We start from the raw sequence: 20,740 nt of genomic DNA on the forward strand, positions 1-20,740 counted from the left end.
CACGTAGCCCGCTCATTCGCGTGTGTAACTTCCCGCGCACCCCCGGAATACACGTACCCCGCTCAATCGCGTATTTTACTTCCCGCGGCGCCACTTTTTTGATGCGCTGGGACTCTACCGCCTGCCTTCGTGTGGCGGACGTGTTTCAGCTTGTGCGCGGCTTTGGCTGTGCGTGGGTTTGCCCTATTCCATTCCATGAATACGTGTGGTTCGTGTGCGTGTGGGCGTTACCTCTGCTTCCGTGCAGTGCATCCCCAGTTACGCCCTTATTTTCGCGTGTTGTTCCCCATTCCGCGCGTTACGCCCCATGTCCCGCCCACTTTCTGCTGTGTGCGCTGAGGTTGTGCGCTTTCACTGTGCGCGTCGCGCACCGTCGCGCACGCCTTTCGCGATGTTGCAGTGACTTGTGCGCCATGCACGGGTTTGGCGCACATCGCGCGGTGAACACGCGCAGGGACTTCCATGAATCGCGCGCGTGCGCGTGCGCCTGTTTTTTTCCGCTTGCGCCTGCTTGCGCCTACTTGCGCGTAGATTTTCGGCGCACGTTTGTTCCATGAATCGGCCCCTGAATTTCTTTAACTGTGCCCTTGTCTTTTGTTTTCAGGGCTTGTATTTTCTCCACGAGTTCTGCAACTTTTGTTTTCGGGATCTTGCATAATCCCTTTGTAGAGTCAATTTCAATGCCCAGGAAAATTATGTTGGTGGCAGGTTTGGTCGTTTTCTCTTTTGCTAGAGGTATGCCCCACTGTGCGGCCATTCCTTCTAATTTCGTCAGGGCCTGGTTGCATTCCTCAGAATTTTCTGGGTCCATTACCATAAAGTCATCTAGGTAGTGGACTACCTTGTTGCCTGGTCTTTGTTTTTAGAAAGCCCATTGAATTGCTCGAACAGGGCGCAGGATACTGCGCACCCCATGGGGAGGCATATGTCTACATAGAATTTGTTGTTAAAAGTAAAACCTAACCATTGCTGGGAATCTGGATGGACTGGCAAAAGTCTAAAAGCGGATTCGATGTCTAGTTTGGCTATCAGGGCATTCCTGCCACATTGCTGTATGACTCTTACCGCCTCCTGGAAGTGTGTGTAGGATACTGCGGATTCCATGTGTGGAATGCCATTGTTCAGTGATTTGCCTTTGGGATAGGATAAATGATGAATTAGCCTCATTTTCCCAGGTTCTTTTTTGGGGATCAGTCCTAGTGGTGCTATTATGTAATCTTTGAGGGGCATATGGTCCCAGGGGCCTGCGATCCTGCATAAAAGCAGTTCCTTCTTGATTTTGCTCTCCACTATTTGGGGGTTATCCCTGGCCGACTTTAGGTTCAAAGGGATGTTCTGTGACCCTGTGCCCTTAAATGGGATGATAAAGCCCTTGGAAAAACCCTGCCAGATTGCTTTGCTGGTTTCCCTGCCTCGGTAATTTCAGAGTGCTTCTCTAAAATTGGTTGGGTTGATGGGAGTTCTGCCTGGTGCCAGGCCTGGGGTTGAAAAGACGTGGGCGGCGCTAATCTTTTGAGTTTTTGGCTGGCAATTTGGTGCAGTTGTTTGCTGTATGATCACCGTTGCAGTTTCTGCAAGTGTGTTTGTAGCAGCATTCTTTACCCCAGGTGCACTGGTTTTTCCCAAAATTCCTGCATGGAATGTTGGCTTTTGTATTGTGGTTCTTGTTTTGCTTGTGGGTATTAGACTTAGCCGCCCATGGCTGGTTCTTCCGAAAGGGCTGTTCCCCCTTTTTATGTTTCTCATTATCGTTATTTCTGGAACCTTGTGTATTTTTGTTATTTTTGGAGGAGTTCTGTGAGACCTCATACTCCACTGGGGGCTCAGCATTTAACATGTACAAGTCATTTTGGACTTCGTCCCATTCTATGGCTGGCCTCTCTGACATGCTTCTCCTAAATCTGATATCGTATGCTAGCCAGGTCTTCCCTTTCTGAGCGACTTTCACTTCTCTTATTTTGTCCATGTAGGCCCATATTTTTCTGCCATCACGGGGACATTTCTCCTCGTATATTGTTGCCAAGATCGCAAAAGCCTGAAGCCAGTTGTCCCAGTTTTGTTCTACCTGGGCGTTTCTGGCTATAGGTCTCTCCTCAATCTTTTTGCGATCCCTAAAAGCATCTTTCCCTTTACGTTGGGCTTCTATTAATGAAAAGATTTCTATGAACTCTTTGACCCATATGGCTTCTTTGATTGTGGTGTCAATGTTCCATGCTAGGCATCTTTTATATCTGTTCAGTATTTCAATCTGAAAGGATTTCATTTTTAAATCTAATTGGGCATTGCAGATCATTGCTATGTCTGTTGGGTTGCTGTTGCTTTGCCCAGTTTGTCCCACTAGGTCTGCACTCGGGGTTGCCCATGCTTTTAAAGCACCTGTTGGGTCTGCCGTGGTTGCTGTTCATGCAACTGTGGTGGCAGCTGTTGGCGTTGCTGGCACCTGTGGCAGTGATGTGGCTGGTGCTGCTGTTGTTTGGGTCGTTGCTAGTGTGGGGGGGTCACCAATATGGTATGTTCTGAGGGTATGTTGTGGTTTGTGGGCCCCTGTTGCCCTGTTTGGGGCAATTGTTTCTCCCTCATTTCCCGCAATAACTGTTGCATTTCTAACACAATTTCTCGCACAATTTCGCCAGTTTTTTGTTACCTTTTCTAGGGCCATCCGTCATTTTCTGTCTCTTTGATGGAGTTGTGACATCATCTTGACTGGGTGGTATGGGAGTCCCTTCCCTTGGTAGGCCGTACATATTTTCCCTTACCCAGGCCCAACCGTAGTGTTCTGCTGCCTCGAGGGCTGCCAGCAGGTGGGGTGATTTGGGTTTCTGTGCTGGAGTGATGGGTTGCCGTGATATCCGTTTGGGACCCATGTTTCTTTGTCAGCCTGTTTTGATTAGAAGAAAAGACATTATTATTTTTTTTTAAAAAGGCTATGTTTGGCCCTGTAAGGGTTTGGAGACGTGTCAGCGTCTGTACAGATGTCAAGATAAGTTTTCTGGTTGCTGCGCAAATGCACCAGCTATCATGCACATTCTTTGGAATTCATTGTGGGTTTGGAACTGTTGTTACCCGTGCTAGGTAACTGACTAATGTTGCCCCAAAAAAATGTTATCTGGTTTAGTTCAAAATAAAATGTCATGCAGTGGATTTTTGGGATTATTTCTGCGCCCATATTCACTTTCTCTTGTTAGCTGTAACTCGCATGCCCGTTGTTGACATGGGCCTTAAGAATGTCCCAGTTGCTGTATGGGGGACAAAAATGTATGCATGTTGTCAGAAAAGAGGGGGGGTCTGTTGTTGCCTTAAAAAATGCCTCCCGGTGCTGTATGAGGGCACAAGTATAAGCCTGCTATGAAAACGGGACTTGTTTCAAAATTCGTCATGCATTGAATATAATGTTCCCCAGCACGGGTTATTCCCCGCGGCGTCAGTGCTTCAAATTTGCAATTGTGCTCTCGAGCTAGACACGCAGCGCGTGTTCCAAATCCACCGGGGACAAAACGGCTGCCTGCCGATGTTTACTGTGTTTGCTCGTGCTTAGAAACAGAGTTTCTGTTGCGTGCTTCGGAGCCCAGCGAGGCGGCTTACCTTGCAATTGACAGCTTTCTTGAAGACACCGCCCACGCCGGGCTGCACTGCAGGCTCCTCGTTCACGCTGGTAAGTGGAACTCCCGCTTCTTTGTTTGCTCAATGTCCACCGCTCATCTCCCGGCCGTGCAAAGGTTCATGAACAGCACAATGTTCACAGGAAAATAAAGACGCTGCGAATGCAGCGAGCTTCAAAGTTTGCTAAAGAAGCAAAGGTTTGGAAGGCTCTGAGTAAACAGTGCACCTCCTGACAGTCCAGCTTCCTTCCTTAACTTGATTTGTATGTTTTTTGATATATTGCAAATAAAGTGAGATATATATTTTGTCAACTGGGTACATAGATTGTATTATTTGAACATGTGGCCCAACAATAAGTGATTTTTTTCTATCTTGTGTCTTGTGGGCCCTGTCCTTTTTTGTATTTTTTTTTGTATTGATCCACTTGAGGCTAGCCTGTCAGGTGGCACAGCGAGTAGACCCGCTCGCTTTGACATCCATGCAGAACTTGCTAACGCAGGCTCGAATCCCGGCAGGGCCAAACTCAGCCTTTCGGCCAAACTCAGCCTTTCATCCTTCCGAGGTCAATAAATGAGCACCACACACCGTGGGTAATAATAAGCAGTGCTCAGATACCTGAGGGTTCGTAGCGCTATATAAATGCAAAATTATTATTAGTATAGCTTGTGTTGTAGACACTGAGACATTGATGTGTTTTTGTGTCACTTTATATCCTCTGTTTGTGACATCATATTTTGTGCTGTGCTTGTTTTGTTCCTTAGATGCTGACTCCCAGATGCTGAGAATCTTTCTGTGAAAACATTTGTGCTATTTAAAAATACAGGGGGTAATTCATAGAATTCAGCGCACAAAGGGGCGCACGCAGATGGCGCACAGTGTGCGCGTGCGACAGTCTGCGCCAGCCGCGTGCACTGAAATCCATTTCCGCGCACAGCGTATTCATGGATTTTAACATCCAAAACCAGCCGTGGCGCAGAGTGGCGCAGCGACCCTGCAGCAGTGCCAGTTACGCCCCCAACCCCTCCCCGTGCACCATGCACAGCGCACAAATCCAGTACATGGCGCACAGGCTCCCAACCACAAAAGCGCCTGTAAAACTCCCCGCGCACCCCTCCGGACATTTGTACACCCCGGGACCTGGAGTTTCACACGCGAATGGCCCTGTGCGAGCGGGGTATGTGTATAACTGGGGTTCGCGGGAAGTTTGACACGCGATTGGCCCTGTGCGAGCGGGGTAAGTGTATAACTGGGGTTCGCGCGGAGTTTCACAAGCGATTGGCCCTGTGCGAGTGGATTACGTGTATTACTGGGGTTCCCGGGAAGTTTCACACGCGATTGGCCCTGTGCGAGCGGGTTACGTGTATTGCTGGGGTTCCCGGGAAGTGTCACACGTGATTGGCCCTGTGCGAGCGGGGTACGTGTATTACTGGGGTTCGCGGGAAGTATCACACGCGATTGGCCCTGTGCGAGCGGGTTACGTGTATTACTGGGGTTCGCGGGAAGTGTCAAACGCGATTGGCCCTGTGTGAGCTGGGTATGTGTATTACTGGGGTTCGCGGGGAGTTTCACATGCGATTGGCCCTGTGCGAGAGGGGTACGTGTATTACTGGGGTTCGCGGGGAGTTTCACACGTGATTGGCTCTGTGCGAGCGGGGTACGTGTATTACTGGGGTTCGTGGGAAGTTTCCCACGCGATTGGCCCTGTGCGAGTGGGTTACGTATATTACTGGGGTTCGTGGGAAGTGTCACACACGATTGGCCCTGTGCGAGCGGGTTATGTGTATTACTGGGGTTCGCGGGAAGTGTCACACGCGATTAGCCCTGTGCGAGCGGGTTACGTGTATTACTGGGGTTCGCGGGAAGTGTCACACACGATTGGACCTGTGCGAGTGGGTTACGTATATTACTGGGGTTCGTGGGAAGTGTCACACACGATTGGCCCTGTGCGAGCGGGTTATGTGTATTACTGGGGTTCGCGGGAAGTGTCACACGCGATTGGACCTGTGCGAGCGTGGTACGTGTTATACTGAGGTTCACGGGAAGTGTCACACGCGATTAGCCCTGTGCGAGCGGGTTACGTGTATTACTGGGGTTCGCGGGAAGTGTCACACACGATTGGACCTGTGCGAGCGGGGTACTTGTATTACTGGGGTTCGTGGGGAGTTTCACAGGCGATTGGCCCTGTGCGAGTGGGGTACGTGCATTACTGGGGTTCGCAGGGAGTTTCAGACACGATTGGCCCTCTGCGAGCGCGGTACGTGTATTACTGGGGTTCGAGGGAAGTTTCACACACGATTGGCCCTGTGCGAGCGGGTTACGTGTATTACTGGGGTTCGCGGGAAGTGTCACATGCGATTGGCCCTGTGCGAGCGGGGTACGTGTATAACTGGGGTTTACGGGAAGTTTCACATGCGATTGGCCCTGTGCGAGCGGGGTATGTGTTTTACTGGGGTTCGCGGGGAGTTTCACACGCGATTGGCCCTGTGCGAGCGGGTTACGTGTATTACTGGGGTTCGCGGGACGTGTCACATGCGATTGGCCCTGTGCGAGCAGGGTACGTGTATTATTTGGGTTCGCGGGGAGTTTCACACGCGATTGGCCCTGTGCGAGCGGGGTACGTGTATTTCGGGGGGTGCGTGGGAAGTTTCACATGCGATTTCGCTGACCAAGCGGGATACGTGTATTTCAGGGGTGCGAGTGAAGTTTCACACGCGATTTCGCTCTCAGAGCGGGGTACGTGTATCCAGTGGGGTGTGCGGGGAGTCCCACACGTGAATTGGCAGTGTGGGTCCTCCCAGGTGTCCCCTCTACCCCCTCCACGGCCCCTGCAGTGAGCCCACACCACAGGAGACTACCCTGCACCCCTGGTCATGTCCCGCAGGCAGCCCATCCACCATGGGCATGCCCCCCACCCAAGCCACATGTCACGTTGCAATATGATCACCAACTCATGTCCCCCTGCACCCCCACCCCCCAGCAGTGAGGGGCATCTGCCAGCAGGCCCCCACTCCTTTCCCCCTGCACCCCCATCCCCCACCAGTGAGGTGAGAGGCACATGCCAGCAGGCCCCCACTCATGTCCCACTCATGTCCCCCATCACCCCCATTCCCAGCAGTGAGGGGTACCTGCCAGCAGGCCCCCACTCATGTCCCCCTGCACCCCCATCCCCCAGCAGTGAGGGGCACCTGCCAGCAGGCCCCCACTCATGTCCCCCTGCACACCCAACCCCCAGCAGTGAGGGTCACCTGCCAGCAGGCCCCCACTCATGTCCCTCTCATGTCTCCCTGCACCCCCACCACCCAGCAGTGAGGGGCACCTGCCAGCAGGCCCCCACTCATGTCCCACTCATGTCTACCAGGACCTCCATCCCCCAGCAGTGAGGAGCACCTGCCAGCAGGCCCCCACTCATGTCCCCCTGCACCTCCATCCCCCAGCAGTGAGGGGCACCTGCCAGCAGGCCCCCACTCATGTCCCAGTCATGTCCCCCTGAACCTCCACCCTCCAGCAGTGAGGGGCACCTGCCAGCAGGCCCCCACTCATGTTCCACTCATGTCCTCCTGCACCCCCACCCCCAGCAGTGAGGGGTACCTGCAAGCAGGCCCCCACTCATGTCCCCCTGCACCCCCACCCCCCAGCAGTGGGGGGCACCTGCCAGCAGACCCCCACTCATGTCCCACTCATGTCCCCCTACACCCCCACCCCCCAGCAGTGAGGGGCACCTGCCAGCAGGCCCCCACGCATGTCCCACTCATGTCCCCCTGCACCCCCATCCCCCAGCAGTGAGGGGCACCTGCCAGCAGGCCCCCACTCATGTCCCACACATGTCCCCCAGCACCCGCATCCCCCAGCAGTGAGGGGCACCTGCCAGCAGGCCCCCACTCATGTCCCCCCACTACATGAAATAAAGATGCACAATCATGGGCCACTTCCACACCAAAATACCACAGCACGCCTCCCCATTCTTGAGATGCAATGATTTCCCAATCCTCCCCACACTGACATTCCTATCTCAAGACACAAACCAAAAGTCAACTATGTACATCAACACATGTGTGTCACACACACACACTGGTTGGCATTGATTGTGTAAACCCACATTTTCACATGCATTAACCCAATGAGCAAATCCCACACATGGAACTAAAATATCAAAATGTATTATGTACAAAAATAAAGCAATGAAATGAAAGCATAATAAAATAGCAAACATGAAATGAAAAGCATGTGCAAAAGATGAGTAAATGAAAAGTATTACCAATCCAAAGAAATCAGAAAGAAAAATAGTCCAAAATCTCCCTCCACCAACACAAATCCAAAGGAAACGTAAAAAGAAAAATCTATTAATCCATGGTGAAATCAAAAGAAAAAGTTCAAAATAATCCATTGTCTAACTATGTACAATCCATAGTCCAAAAGAAAAATCCATTAGTCCATCTTCAAAATCAAATAAAAAGTTCAAATAAATCCATTGTCCAACTATGTACAATCCATTGTCAAGGGTCCATGAGCCCAACAAAAGAAATGAAACCTACCTAAGAAACTACCTAATAAAAAAACTATATACAAATGTGTGTGGCATAGTCCATTCACCACAAATCAAAGGAAAAGGAAAAGGAAACCTAACTCTAAAAACTATTTACAATGGCAGCGGGCTAGCCCTACGGTTCACTTCCTGATTTCCGGGCCAGGGCATCATCGAACTCCTGCTCGATGTCCCGGAGGCGGTCCTGTTCCATGTCCCTGAGGGTTCGCAGGGACGATACGATGACATGTGGACCTCCAACTCCCTGTGAATTGCCTCGAGGCATTCGGCCCACCTCAGAGTCCTTCGCATTGAGTTCTCCGCCCTGACCATTGTGAGCCGTGCCACTTCCGCCCGCTGCCGCTCCACATCTATGTCCTGGCCCAACCGCTGCCACACGGAAGACACTTCCAATCCTGGGTCCCCCTACCCTCTGGCCGATTCCTGCCCCTCCGATGTTGAAGGCCCCGAGCCATCATGGCTCCCACCTTGTTGCTGCTGCTGCTGTGCCTGTGCTCTGGCTCTTGCTACCTGCACGTCCTCCTCCGGCTGGGGTGCAGTTGTTGAGGAGGCGACCCCTGCTGGACGTCTGACTCCTGACTGTGGCAGGGATGTGTCCTCCACCAGCCTGGCCGCAGGGTCAGAAGCAGCTCCACAGGGTACACAGGTGATACATGGGAGGGAAGATGGCATGGAGGATGACTGGCGCATAGGGGGTTCAGGTGAGGAGAGGGTCGGAACAAGGTCCAGCAAACAGAGGAATCCGGCCCTGGTGACCCGTCCCAGTAGGTCAACGCAGTCAGCGAGGCATTTGAGATGACGTGCAGTGTCCTGACGAAAACACTGCAGGTCACCTCGTATGCCCCGTTGATGCAACGCCATCCCACTTAGGACAGACTCGACCCGGTCACGGATAGCCATGTCCACAGGGAGAGGAAGGCCAGTTGTTGTAAGCAGATCCCCTCCCTGAAAACGGGTCTGGACGTAGGCATCCCTGCTGGTGCAGGATGATGCAGTCACATGATCGGGGACAGGATTACACACAGGCACCTCCGCAGCAGCCTGTGCCGCCTCCTGTCCCTGCCCCTGCACCGCACCACTAGCACCAGTGGAATCCCCACCCCCAGACCCCGAGTCTGTCCCTTCCACGGCCTCCTCCTCCACCAAACCCCCCACCAACCTGGATGACTCCGTGCCATCTTCCTCCGTCGGACCCTGTGGGGTCTCAGCTGCCCCTTCTGCTGCCGAGGAGTCCAACTCCGACCTCCGCCTCTTGGACCTACCCTCGGCAGCTGTGGCCTGGGACGCGGCACCGGACTCCTCACTCCCTGACAAGATGACAACATGGGAGCGGAGCCGGGTCTTGCGTCTCCGGCTGGCGGTACGATCCCTGCCGCCTTGCTCCACAGCACCTTCTCCGCCCTCTTCATCAGTTGACGCTGCAGACAGGGAGAGATAGGACACAGGCATCAGGGCACTGTACAATGGACTGATACACTGATGACAGTTGCACATGAGTGGTAGTGTCAAACTTCAGACATGGCATCACAATCCTCAACACACATGTCATTTCAACTCACACACATGGGCAATTCCACAGCAATATTGCACCAGGCAGCACCATCCATACACCTACAACAGTATGAGCAGCCGAAGGTGAGCCTGACATCACATGAAACACGGAGAGTGCGCAAGACATGCACACATGCCACCATACTTACATGCATGTGTACATCTCCACCAACTGTCGCAGTGATGAGATCGCCATCCATGTCACATCTGGCATTCAGCCTTCTACATATCAGTGTCACATGCATCCATGTTGCATCACAGTTGCACACTTGTCAAATACACACACATGCACATGTACACAGTGCAGATACATGCAGCTGGAACCAACATCCATGTGTGACACCACAACCATGCCAACCTACATACACAGTAATTCATATATGTGTGCTCCCACATCTGCATTTGGCCTGCATGCTTACCCACAGATACACCATCCATGTGTCTCACACATGAGAGGACTCGCATGTGTCAGACTCACGCCCCTGTACATACACATCCATACATGGCCCTACAAAAACACATGTGCAACCTGCACACTACTGGCACATCACGACATGCAAAGCATCCAATCAGTATGCATGTACACTTACCGCTCGATTCCAGACGGGTCTGCCTCTCAAGGACCTGGACATGGAGCGCAGGGCATACGCATTCTAGTACCCTCATTTGGTGGTCGGACAGGTGGCCCCGGCACCCCTTGGCATCGGCTGCCTTCAAGAGGCGCCGGGACTTGTGAAGGGTCCTAGACCTGAAGTCCTCCCAGCGCTTCTTGACATGTTTGAAGTCGCGGACTGCCACCCCCTCCTTGTTGATGGCAGTCACAATGTCTATCCAGATCCTGGTCCGTCCTTCAAGTCGGCGCAAGAACTTCCAAGGAGGGCATCATACTGCCCCAGGACTTGCTGCACCAGGACTCAAACTTCCCTGGCACTGAAGCTGGTGGCCCTCTGCCTCTCTGGCTGGGGGTTGCCAGTGGTGCCAGATGGTGGTGTGCCCGACATGGCAACCCCAGAGGCAGGTGTGGGTGGGCAACTGGGTCCTGGGGCTGGGCTGTGGAGCAATGGTATATCCCAGTCGGGTGTCTTCAGTTCCAGCAGGGGTGGTCACAACAAATGCACCCCTGCAGATGGCTGATGTGCAGGCAGCAAATAGCAGGGCACGTGGACAGCAGGCAGGCAGGCAGCAGCAGATGGCAGGTGGGAGCGTGCTCTGGGCTCTGTGGGGCAGTAATTCGGCCTTCTGGGCAGGAGCATGATCTTCCGTGTGTTGTTGCATGGCCAGCTTGATACGGAGTGATTTGGCATGTAAAAAAAGTGCACGTCAGCGTGTAATTTGAGGAAAGGCCCTTAGCGTGTAAGCGCGTCTGTGACGTTACGCACACGGGCGTTTCCCTCGTGACGTGGGCATAGTGGTTCAGGGCGCCTGAAAAAACTGCACGCCCACGTGTGAATGCGTGTAATCCGAGGAAAGGGCCTACGCATCTGTGACGTGACGCGCAAGGGCGTTTCCCTCAACACGGGTGCATGTTCATCGTACACGTGCAAAAACTGCACATCCGAGTGTCAACTTGTGTAATTGGAGGAAAGGGCCTTAGCTCGTACACGCGTAAGTGACGTTGTACGTGTGGGCCGGTTTAAAAGGTATGTGTAGGACGCCATTTCCTTGTATGTGCTTTTCGTGGAGAGCAAGTGGGTGAATTCTGTACTTCTTGTCGGTTCACACGCGATTACTTCACAGCGTTTCAAGTTCGTACTCCCTGTTACCTCTGACAGCGTTCAATTCTTTTGTTGGGTCTGTTTCCTCAAACAGCGTTCACTTCTTCTTGTGTCTTGTCTCCTCAGACAGCGTACAATTCTTCTTTTGGCGGGGTGTTGCCAATGCGCACATGCACGTCTTTTTCACGTTCTTTTTCCAGGCAGACAGTGAGTCGCGCACGTATTTAGCAACTGTGCTTGCCCCGTGTGTCACGTACCGCTTCAGAGGACATTGTAGGCTGCATGTATTACACGTACGCATAATTTTGTGTTTCTGGGTGCCACAGCGTACGTGCAGGTTCATTTATCCATGCACGTGGTCTACGAGGGGTTGCGTGCACGTTATTTTTTGTTTTCGGGGTGCAGGGCATTGCGTGACCCGTCATCTTCCCCCAGGGGTCACAGACAGCCTTGCTAGAGCACTAGGGTACGAATTCCATCTAGTACCCTACCCCTTTCGTGCCCAATAGCCCAGGTCAATCGTTTACTGCTACTCCCACACGTACAAGAACATCAGTGCCATGGTTGGGAGGCGACCAAGCGGTAAGGGAGGCAAATGTGTCCGACCTCCAAAAGGTGGGTGTGGTGGGTGCGGTAGTGTCGTGGCCAGGATTTGCAGGGTGCCCCTAGACCCCCATGTGTGGAGGAGCAATCAGGGACACCCATGCCCCCCCATGGTTGTGGGAAACGTAGCTGACACCATCCCAGCTCAGCCCTTGTTGGACCAACCCATTGTGGCACCGGAACCGGCACAGGCTGACTCCCAGGCTGACTTCCAGGTCAGCAAGTCTAAGCCACGTGTGGCGGTGCAAGTTGGTGTCACCAGGCCACATGGATCTGGGGCAGCTATGTCATCTGCTGCCCCAAGTAGGCAAGGTGGGGAGGCTGCAGGGGCAGCTGCAGCTCGATCCACCCCAGCTCTGAGTCTCCCAGCCAGGACAGTGCCGGTCCCGGTCCATCATACCGATGTTGCCCCTGCCAACATCACCCTGCAGCCAATGCCTGCACCAAGACCTATGGTCATTGTGCATTCGCACACTCCTGGTACCCAGTCCACCTGCGCTTCTGCCCCTACTGGCCAGAGCGGTGTAAGCCACTCAGGATCCACACCACCTTTGAAAAAGAGGAAGAAGGGTGCTCTGGCACTACAGACTGAGACCCCAGACACGGCTACACACTCTGGCATGTCAAGGAAGCCTAACTTTAATGACGCCGAACTTGATGCACTTGTGGCCTATGTGTCAGCACATAGCCGCAAAATGGTGGTGACTGCAGGGTGCAAGACCACACCTGGTCAACGTAAGGCACACTGGCAGACCATCGGGGACATCATTAGTGCCCTTGGATTTGTGAGGCGCACAGCTGATGATTGCTACAAGCGGTGGAATGACCTGAAACGCAGACTAAAGAACAAGCTGGCTTCAAATCATGCTTCTACTCTGGTGACTGGCAGTGGGTCTCCACAAGAGGACAACCAACTCACTGAACATGAGTCTGTTGCTGGAACCTTTGTCACAGAGGAACAGATCCAAGGCGTGGGAGACCTGCCAGATTATGACGCATTGTCCGGTGGGTGCCCATGCATGTGTGTCTGATCCATGTGTATGTTGTGTGGGTGACGGGTTCTGATTGAGTGCCAGGTGAGGGTGTTTGTACTTGAGTGGTATGGGTCACCCATGTGCTTCCTCCAAAGCATTCACTGGCCTTGGATTTGGGTATGACAGTGTCCCTTCTGTCCACAGTAGCCATTTAGCGGCACATTACTGCAGTTGACCTTGAACTGTCATCTTGCAACAACATTGTTCTGAATTTTTCAGTGTTCATTCAGGCTGATAGTTTTAATTCTCCCACTTTTGCAACACATTTTTCAGCCCTATTGTCACAAATGAGACATGCTTCTGTCATTGATTACACCCCACATTGACCCACATTTGTTACCTTGTTATGTGAATGATTAGACCATTCAGGCTGATTGAGTATTGGCCTGTTCACATTGATTTTTGGTTCCTGTTTGTATGTGGTACATGATAGTTGTTTCCTGTCAAATTTAAGTGACCAACCATTGATGTGTACATCTGCCTGCAATCACTGTATTCTTGTACACTGGATGTGTTGCAGTGAGTGGCACATGCGTATTTTGTCTCACATGGATGGCTGACAGTACTCATTAAATGATATATGGCTGTACTTGTGGAATGTACCATGGCTATGCTACATGCCATCTGTGGGATGGCATGTGTCATGTATATGTATTGGACATGCCAGTCACAGGCTAATGTGTGATGCCAGTGCTACCCAGCATGCAGCAAATGTCTTGCCTTTCCATCTTGGTGTCATCAGTGTGTTTTTTGCCTCCCCTTCAATTGACAGTGCATGCATGCCAGGGTTATAGTCATGTGGGACATGTGTAATTCATGTACTGGATCTCTGCCTTGTCAGGCTTATGTGTGTGCTATGGTGCTCCTGCCTGTTTCCATTTGTTGTCTTTCATGTTTTTGCAGGTAATGACACACTTGATGCTGTTGAGGTGGAGGAGATGGTGCAGACCCAGGAGGAATCTCAGGCACGACCGGGCACCAGTGGGGGATGTGGTGTGGTGGTGGGTGAAAATCCAATCTTACTGCAGACCATACTGTCCAGGGGTGTCTCTGGGTGCACCTCCCCAGACTTCTATTCAGGTGCTGAATCAGATGATGAGACTTATGGTCCCGTCACAGGTGAGTGTTTCTGGCAGGAATTCTGTTCTGTCCAACCCACCTGCACCAGGGGTAGAAACCTCTATGGGGATGTCAGTGTTGGTTACTCCGCCTTTGGCGGTTACGGATGCTGGGGCATACTCCACAACATCTGATCCTGTTCCTGGGCCAGGAGATCAGAGGGGAATGCAGTCCTGCAGCCTCAGGCAGTGCCAACACAGCAAGGTGCAGATCGCCTTGCCCCAAACAGGTGTGGTGCCCGCCGTATGCCACAAGGCAGCACTTTATGGGAGAACTCCATGTACTGTATGGCAACCCAACAGGCAGAATCAGTTGAAATGATGGCTCAGGCAATGGAGAGGGTGGCCACTTCCATTATTCCCCCTGAAAGGCAGATGGAGCAACAACAGCAGGCAAAAGACTCCATTTGCCAATCACACAGGGAAGACATGTTGGCGTCCAACAGGGACCGACGGGCGGCACTGGAGACTCTGCGGGAAGCCATTTCTATAGAGTCACAGGGCGACAGGGAAGCCCTGAGGGTAGAACTCCATAACCTCAGGGAGACTCTTGTTGAACTTGAGGCTTCCACAAATTTGAGGACAGAACAGGAGCTGGAGCGGTTCACACGTTCGCTCTCAGCTGAGCTGCAGGCAACTCGGGAGGAGATCCGGGCATCAGGAGAGGGCATGCGTGCAGAAATGCAGGCAACCCATCAGGTGCTGCATGGGGATCTCCGTACTATCATCCTCCAGAACGAGACCTTCCACACCCGCATGCTTGCTGCCATGGAGGACCATACCAGGGCTTTGCGTGGGCTGCCTCCCATAGCACCACCACCTCCTGATGCAGCAGCAGAGGGTGATGAGAGCGACAGAGGCACTTCTCCCACAGTAGCATAGCCGTGCAGGCCATGAGCCCATGGAGGTGTTTTTTTTCCGCAACATCCACACAGGTGGGTGTTGTTGTGCACCCTGTACTCGGACCTCCTGGGTGGCCTCCCCTCCTGGACTCCACATGGCCATTTTTGATTTTTTTTGTTTACAGTGTGTTGCCTTGTGGGGCTCCCGTGGCATCCACTGTGTATTCCGGCTGGGCACATGCAGGCTTCTCCTGTGTTTGGGTTAGATGCTTGGGTTCCTGACACACACACCCCTCAGGCTGGTATGGTTGTGACAGTTGACTGTCCCTTATGTCATCATCATTGATTGTCAGCTGGTAAGTGCCAGGGCTGTGTGCACTCCACAAGGGTGTGATTTTAGGTGAAGTAATTAGCCACCAGCTGCGTACGGGCTGCCTCACCACGTGCCCTTCCCCCCCATGCGCAGTGGCCGTGCTTGTGGTTGGGGATGTGGGGGCACCACTATGTCCACCGGAAGGCCCGGCGTGTTGCAACGTTGTGCAGGACACATGCTGCCACTATGATCCTGCACACTACTGGGGGCACGTATAGCAGCTGCCCACCAGAGCAGTCAAGGAAGCAAAAGCGTGACTTGAGCACTCCGAATGTGCGCTCCACTATGCCCCAATTTGCAATAGGGGCTGTGTTGTATCTTACCTTGGGTGGTGTGGTGGGGTTCCGAATTGGCGTCATCATGTGGGTGCTCAGAGGGTAGGCACTGTCCCCTGGGGAGGTGATGATGGGTATCATTAGTGGGGTTGTGACATTACTCAGTATCTGACATGCATACATGTGCAGGGGCATTTATACTCACCAAGCAGCCATGTATCGCCATGCCGCCCAGATTCTAGGTCCCGGTTTAGGGTTGACATTCTGTAAATGAAACTGTCATGGGTGGACCCTGGATAGTTGGCATATACTGATGTGATGATTCCCTTGGCATCACATACTACCTGCACGTTGATGGAATGCCAGTGCTTTCGGTTTCTGTAGATGTGCTCAGTTGCCCTGGGAGGACGTAGAGCAACATGGGTGCAGTCAATGGCACCTATCACTTTGGGGAAGTGTGCCACCCCATAAAAATCCTGGACGACAGACTGCCTTTCTGCTGGTGTTCTGGGCAGGTATATGTGCCTGCGGACTGATGGGCGTGCAGTCATGATGGCCAACACCTGGTGCAGGCAGCGTGACTGCGTGGCCTGTGACACCCCCCCCACTATGACACTTGTCCGCTGAAATGAACCAGCGGCCAAGAAGTGCAGTACACTGAGCACCTTTTCCAAGGGGCTCAGTGCTTGGGAGCACAGGGTGGCTGATGTGAGCTCATCCTTCCACTCACTCACCAGGTCGAGTATTATGTGAGGTGGAAACCTGTACCTCCCATACACCTGGTCATCAGGCATCCCAAAAAGGCTGGTTCTGGGTGTAAAGATTCTGGCCCTGACTATCCTCCTCCTGCAGTATCCCACGACCACTGCTGCAAGGAACGGTATTTTCATCTTAGCGTCTGAGCTTGTTTGTTGTTTCCGTGCACTTTTATGCTGCGCGGGTCCACGTACGCCTGCTTCCTGCTGGCGTACGTGTTTCCGGATTAGTGTGTCTTTTTTGGCACACGCGTTGGCCCCGTTCGATTCCATGAATACGTGTTGTAGGCACGCGTGTGGGCGTTCCGCGCATTTGCCTCCTGTACTTCCCCCATGACGCCCACATTTTCACAAGTTGTTCCCCATTCCGCGTGTTACGCCCCGTTGTACGCCTACTTTTGTTTTGTGCGCTGCGCTATGTGCGCTTTCGCTGTGCACGTAGCGCACGCTGTTTGAAGACATGTGCACCAGCATGCGCCACGCAGGATTTTACCGCACATCCATGGATTTACACGTGCACAGACTTCCATGAATTGCTGTGTGCAGGTTTTGCTGCGATTTTCGCACTTGCGCTGCGATTCGCACGCTTTCGCACGCTTGCGCGGAAATTTTCAGCACACATTAATTCCATGAATCGGCCGGACAATGTGTATGCCTTTACCTTCACGTTCCTCCCATCTCAGAAGGAAATGGAAAGATAAAAACAGAGGTGCACCTATGCTCCATTTAGGGCCGATAGCGCACCCGATAAGTGCCTTGGCCCCACCAACTACTTTCCATGGATGTGGCCTTGGACCGCAGCTGTTTTGAAAGTGAAACTGGTCTTAATGCCCCTGCTCCTGGTTGTAGCATAAATGACAAGCATCAGCCGAGCCAAGGCCAGTTTCACTTTCTTCTGCCATGCCCCTACTGTCTTGGCTGCTGTCCCGGATGCTCGGTTGGGTGGAGTCTCTTATCAACCCTCCCACATTTTGCCACCTTCATTCACTGTTACAGGCGGTACCTTCATCTAAATGTTTTCGGTATGGAGGAAGAGTGTTTACCCTGGGGCTATAGGAAAAGTCTTACCATCAATTTTAGTGCAGAGTCCAATGTCTTTACTTTTACAAATCACAATTATTTTAGACATTGGCCCTCATTACGACCCTGGCGGAAAGTAACTGACCTAACCGCCATAGCGTAAATAGCGTTTCCGCCATTGCATGACTGAGTAAAGTGCGGCTAATTCCGACCCATCGGGCACGAGCACTACGCCATGGCGGAAGTACAAAGTCCGCGATGGCGGAAATGTCCCCAAAACGCCCCTCACCGCCGTCGTACGGCGCCCTAGGTGCAATTCCGCCAGCCATCATAGCGGTCACCGTAATGAGCGGCAATCGGAAAATACGGTGACCGTAAATATACGGAAACGGAAGTAAAAACATGGTCCCGGAACGGGAAACAGCACGCCGTACACCTATAAAATCAGAATTCCCACACAACCATTAAAAATACTACCCTGAGACACATCCCAACCCGTCATCCACCCTAGTGAAAACAATAAAAATGGGAAAAGTAGCGAAAAAAGCGTGCGACCGCAAGCGGCAGGTCCACTTCTCCCGTGAGGAACTCACCGTGCTCACAGAGACCCTCCAGGAGAATGCTGCTGTCGTCTTCTCGACGCAAATGACCAGGACGGCACTTGCGAACAAGAAGGCCATATGGGCCCTGGTGGCACAGCGGGTAAGTGCGGTGGGGACCGCACCCCGCAACCCACAGCAATGCAGAAAGCGATGGGACGACTTGCGGATACGCGTACGGAGCATACTATCGGCCAACCGTAACATTGCCACAGCTACCGGGGGAGGATCGGAATCACCCATCAAGTTGACCCCCTGGGAAGAAATCTGTGCCTCCACCATTGGAATGGAGAGTATAGAGGGAGTCGGAGGGATGGAGAAAGGAGTGCAGACATCCGAAGAATCAGGTAGGTGGGCCAAATAAAACAATGCTAAATCCACAATGTCCAATCCTGTGAAGTACCATGTGTCCACATAGTGCAACAGAAACACATGTCCAGGAGAACGTCCACATACATTGGCCTGATAGCGCACTTTAAAAGTCACATTAAATACATAAATAATTAAAAATCCTAAAAACACCCTCTACACGTGCAGCAGGCACACCCTAACTGCAGGCTGCAAAACAACTGCATCCTCAATCCACACAAAAATGAAACCACCTCCAAGGCCCTGACCCAAATCACCCTCAGGTACCACCCCAATGCATGTGATACATTGCCATTCCAATTTCCATAGACCCATCAATAACGCTCGCCCTCCTTTACTCCACCACAGGGTCCGATTCAAACGACGAGCTTCAGGACACCCCTACCAGCACACCTGCAAAGAGGGCCAAGACCAACGGCCAAAGACCCTCCACCTCAGCTGCACGGATCAAGACACGGCAGCAGCACAAATCAAGTGGCAGCACACAGGAGGGGACTTCAACAGGCACCCCAGCAGCCAGCATGCCCACAACAGCACCACCACAGGTCCCCCCAATGGATGCCACAGAAGGCACTGCTTCTGGTGGCAGCAGCACCATAGGTGACACTGCATTAATGGCAGCATGCTCCGACACAGAAAACGGTGATGTCGATGTAGGATCCATCCATGACCTGTCTCAATCCCCCTGTTTGTTTCATCCCGTACACTATGAGGATACCACGCAGGGGCACCCACAAGACGACGACTGGCCATCCCCCACAAGCCCTGTGGCAAGGCAACATGAGGTGATCAGCCCCTCTGTGACACCACCGCAAATGGCCATGGCACAGCAGAGGCAACAGTCCCTCGACCAGGTGATCGTGCAACAGCAGCAACTGGCCACGCTCCTCAAGGACCATGCTGATGAATGTGGGGGTACTAAGGCAGCCATAGAAACATCTACTGAGACACTTAGGGCAGAAATGGAGAGAAGTACAGAGACACTAAGGGCACAAATTGAGAGAAGCACCGAGAGCCTGAGGGTACAAATGGAGAGAAGCACCGAGAGCCTGAGAGTAGAAATGGAGAGAAGCACCGAGAGCCTGAGGGGGGAACTGCATGCGACGTCCAAAGACGTATGTGCTGAACTTGCCGCTGTGCGCCGTGTGCTCACTGAGCTCTCACAAACCCTTAGGGACATGCATGGACGTGAGCAGGCAGAGACATCATCCGTTGCAAGTTCCGTCCAGGGCAGCCCCCAACGTAGATCTGGGAGGAACCTGCGCTCCACAGGCAGGGGTGCCCCTGATACCCGGAGAGGGGGCTTGCAATAGCGTCTGCCCACTGACAATGAGCATCTTTGGACACTGGTGTTCGGGGGGGAGGCAGGAGGGTGGAGGGGGTGTGTTGGGCTTACTTGGGTGGCGGGTCGATGGGGTGTGTAACATAATTTCACATATGCTATAAACATTTCACAATCATCCAATGAGATGTGTGGACATTGATCTTTGTGTACGAGGCCTTTATAGGCGTACAGTCCATATTGTGCTGGTTCTGTGGGTTCCGGAGTGGTGTAAGGAGCCATCTCTTCAGTGGATACCCGGCATCACCTGTATGTGGACAATAAAGGATGTTTGTGGAATGACATTGCTACGTACGCATCCCCCCCCCTTCCTGCCAGGTCATTGCCGCATCACATACCCCACATTATCATGCATGAAATGAGACTCACCGAGTAGCCAGGATATGTTCCCTGCGTGTCGCTCCATGTAGCGTGGTATTGTAGAGTTCCTCAAGACCATAGAATCATGGGTTGATCCAGGAAATCGGGCACAACAATGTGTAATGATCCTGTTGGAGTCACACACCATTTGTACATTAAGAGAATGATATTGTTTTCGGTTGCGGTACTGGGCCTCCATGGCATGTGGGACAACCAATTCCACATGGGTGCAGTCGATGGCACCAATGCAACCCGGTATGCCGGCAAGTGCATGGAATCCCACTTTTGTGTTTGTAATTTCCTGCTCCGAGCGTGGTAGAGAGATGTAGTCGTCTGCGTGCTTCAGGAGGGCATCGAGCACTTGCAATAGTGTCCGTGACAACAGTGGCTGTGAAATGCCATGCAACTGTCCGACTGTGTGCTGGTAGGTGCCTGTGGCCAGGAAGTGGAGTACAGACACCACCTTCAGTAGGGGTGGGATGGCGGTTGGGCTATCTATCATGCTGACAAGGTCAGCCTGTGTCATGTCCACAATGGCGGTTATGGTGTCCCGGTCCAAACGGTAGAGGGTGTGGATCTGCTCATCAGTGAGGTTGAACGGATGAGCTCGGAGGCGTGGGATTGCGGGCTGCCTGCGTGGT

This window comes from Ambystoma mexicanum, chromosome 4q (genome assembly GCF_040938575.1).
Source record: "Ambystoma mexicanum isolate Mex_15411 chromosome 4q, UKY_AmexF1_1, whole genome shotgun sequence".
Taxonomy (NCBI): Eukaryota; Metazoa; Chordata; class Amphibia; order Caudata; family Ambystomatidae; genus Ambystoma; species Ambystoma mexicanum.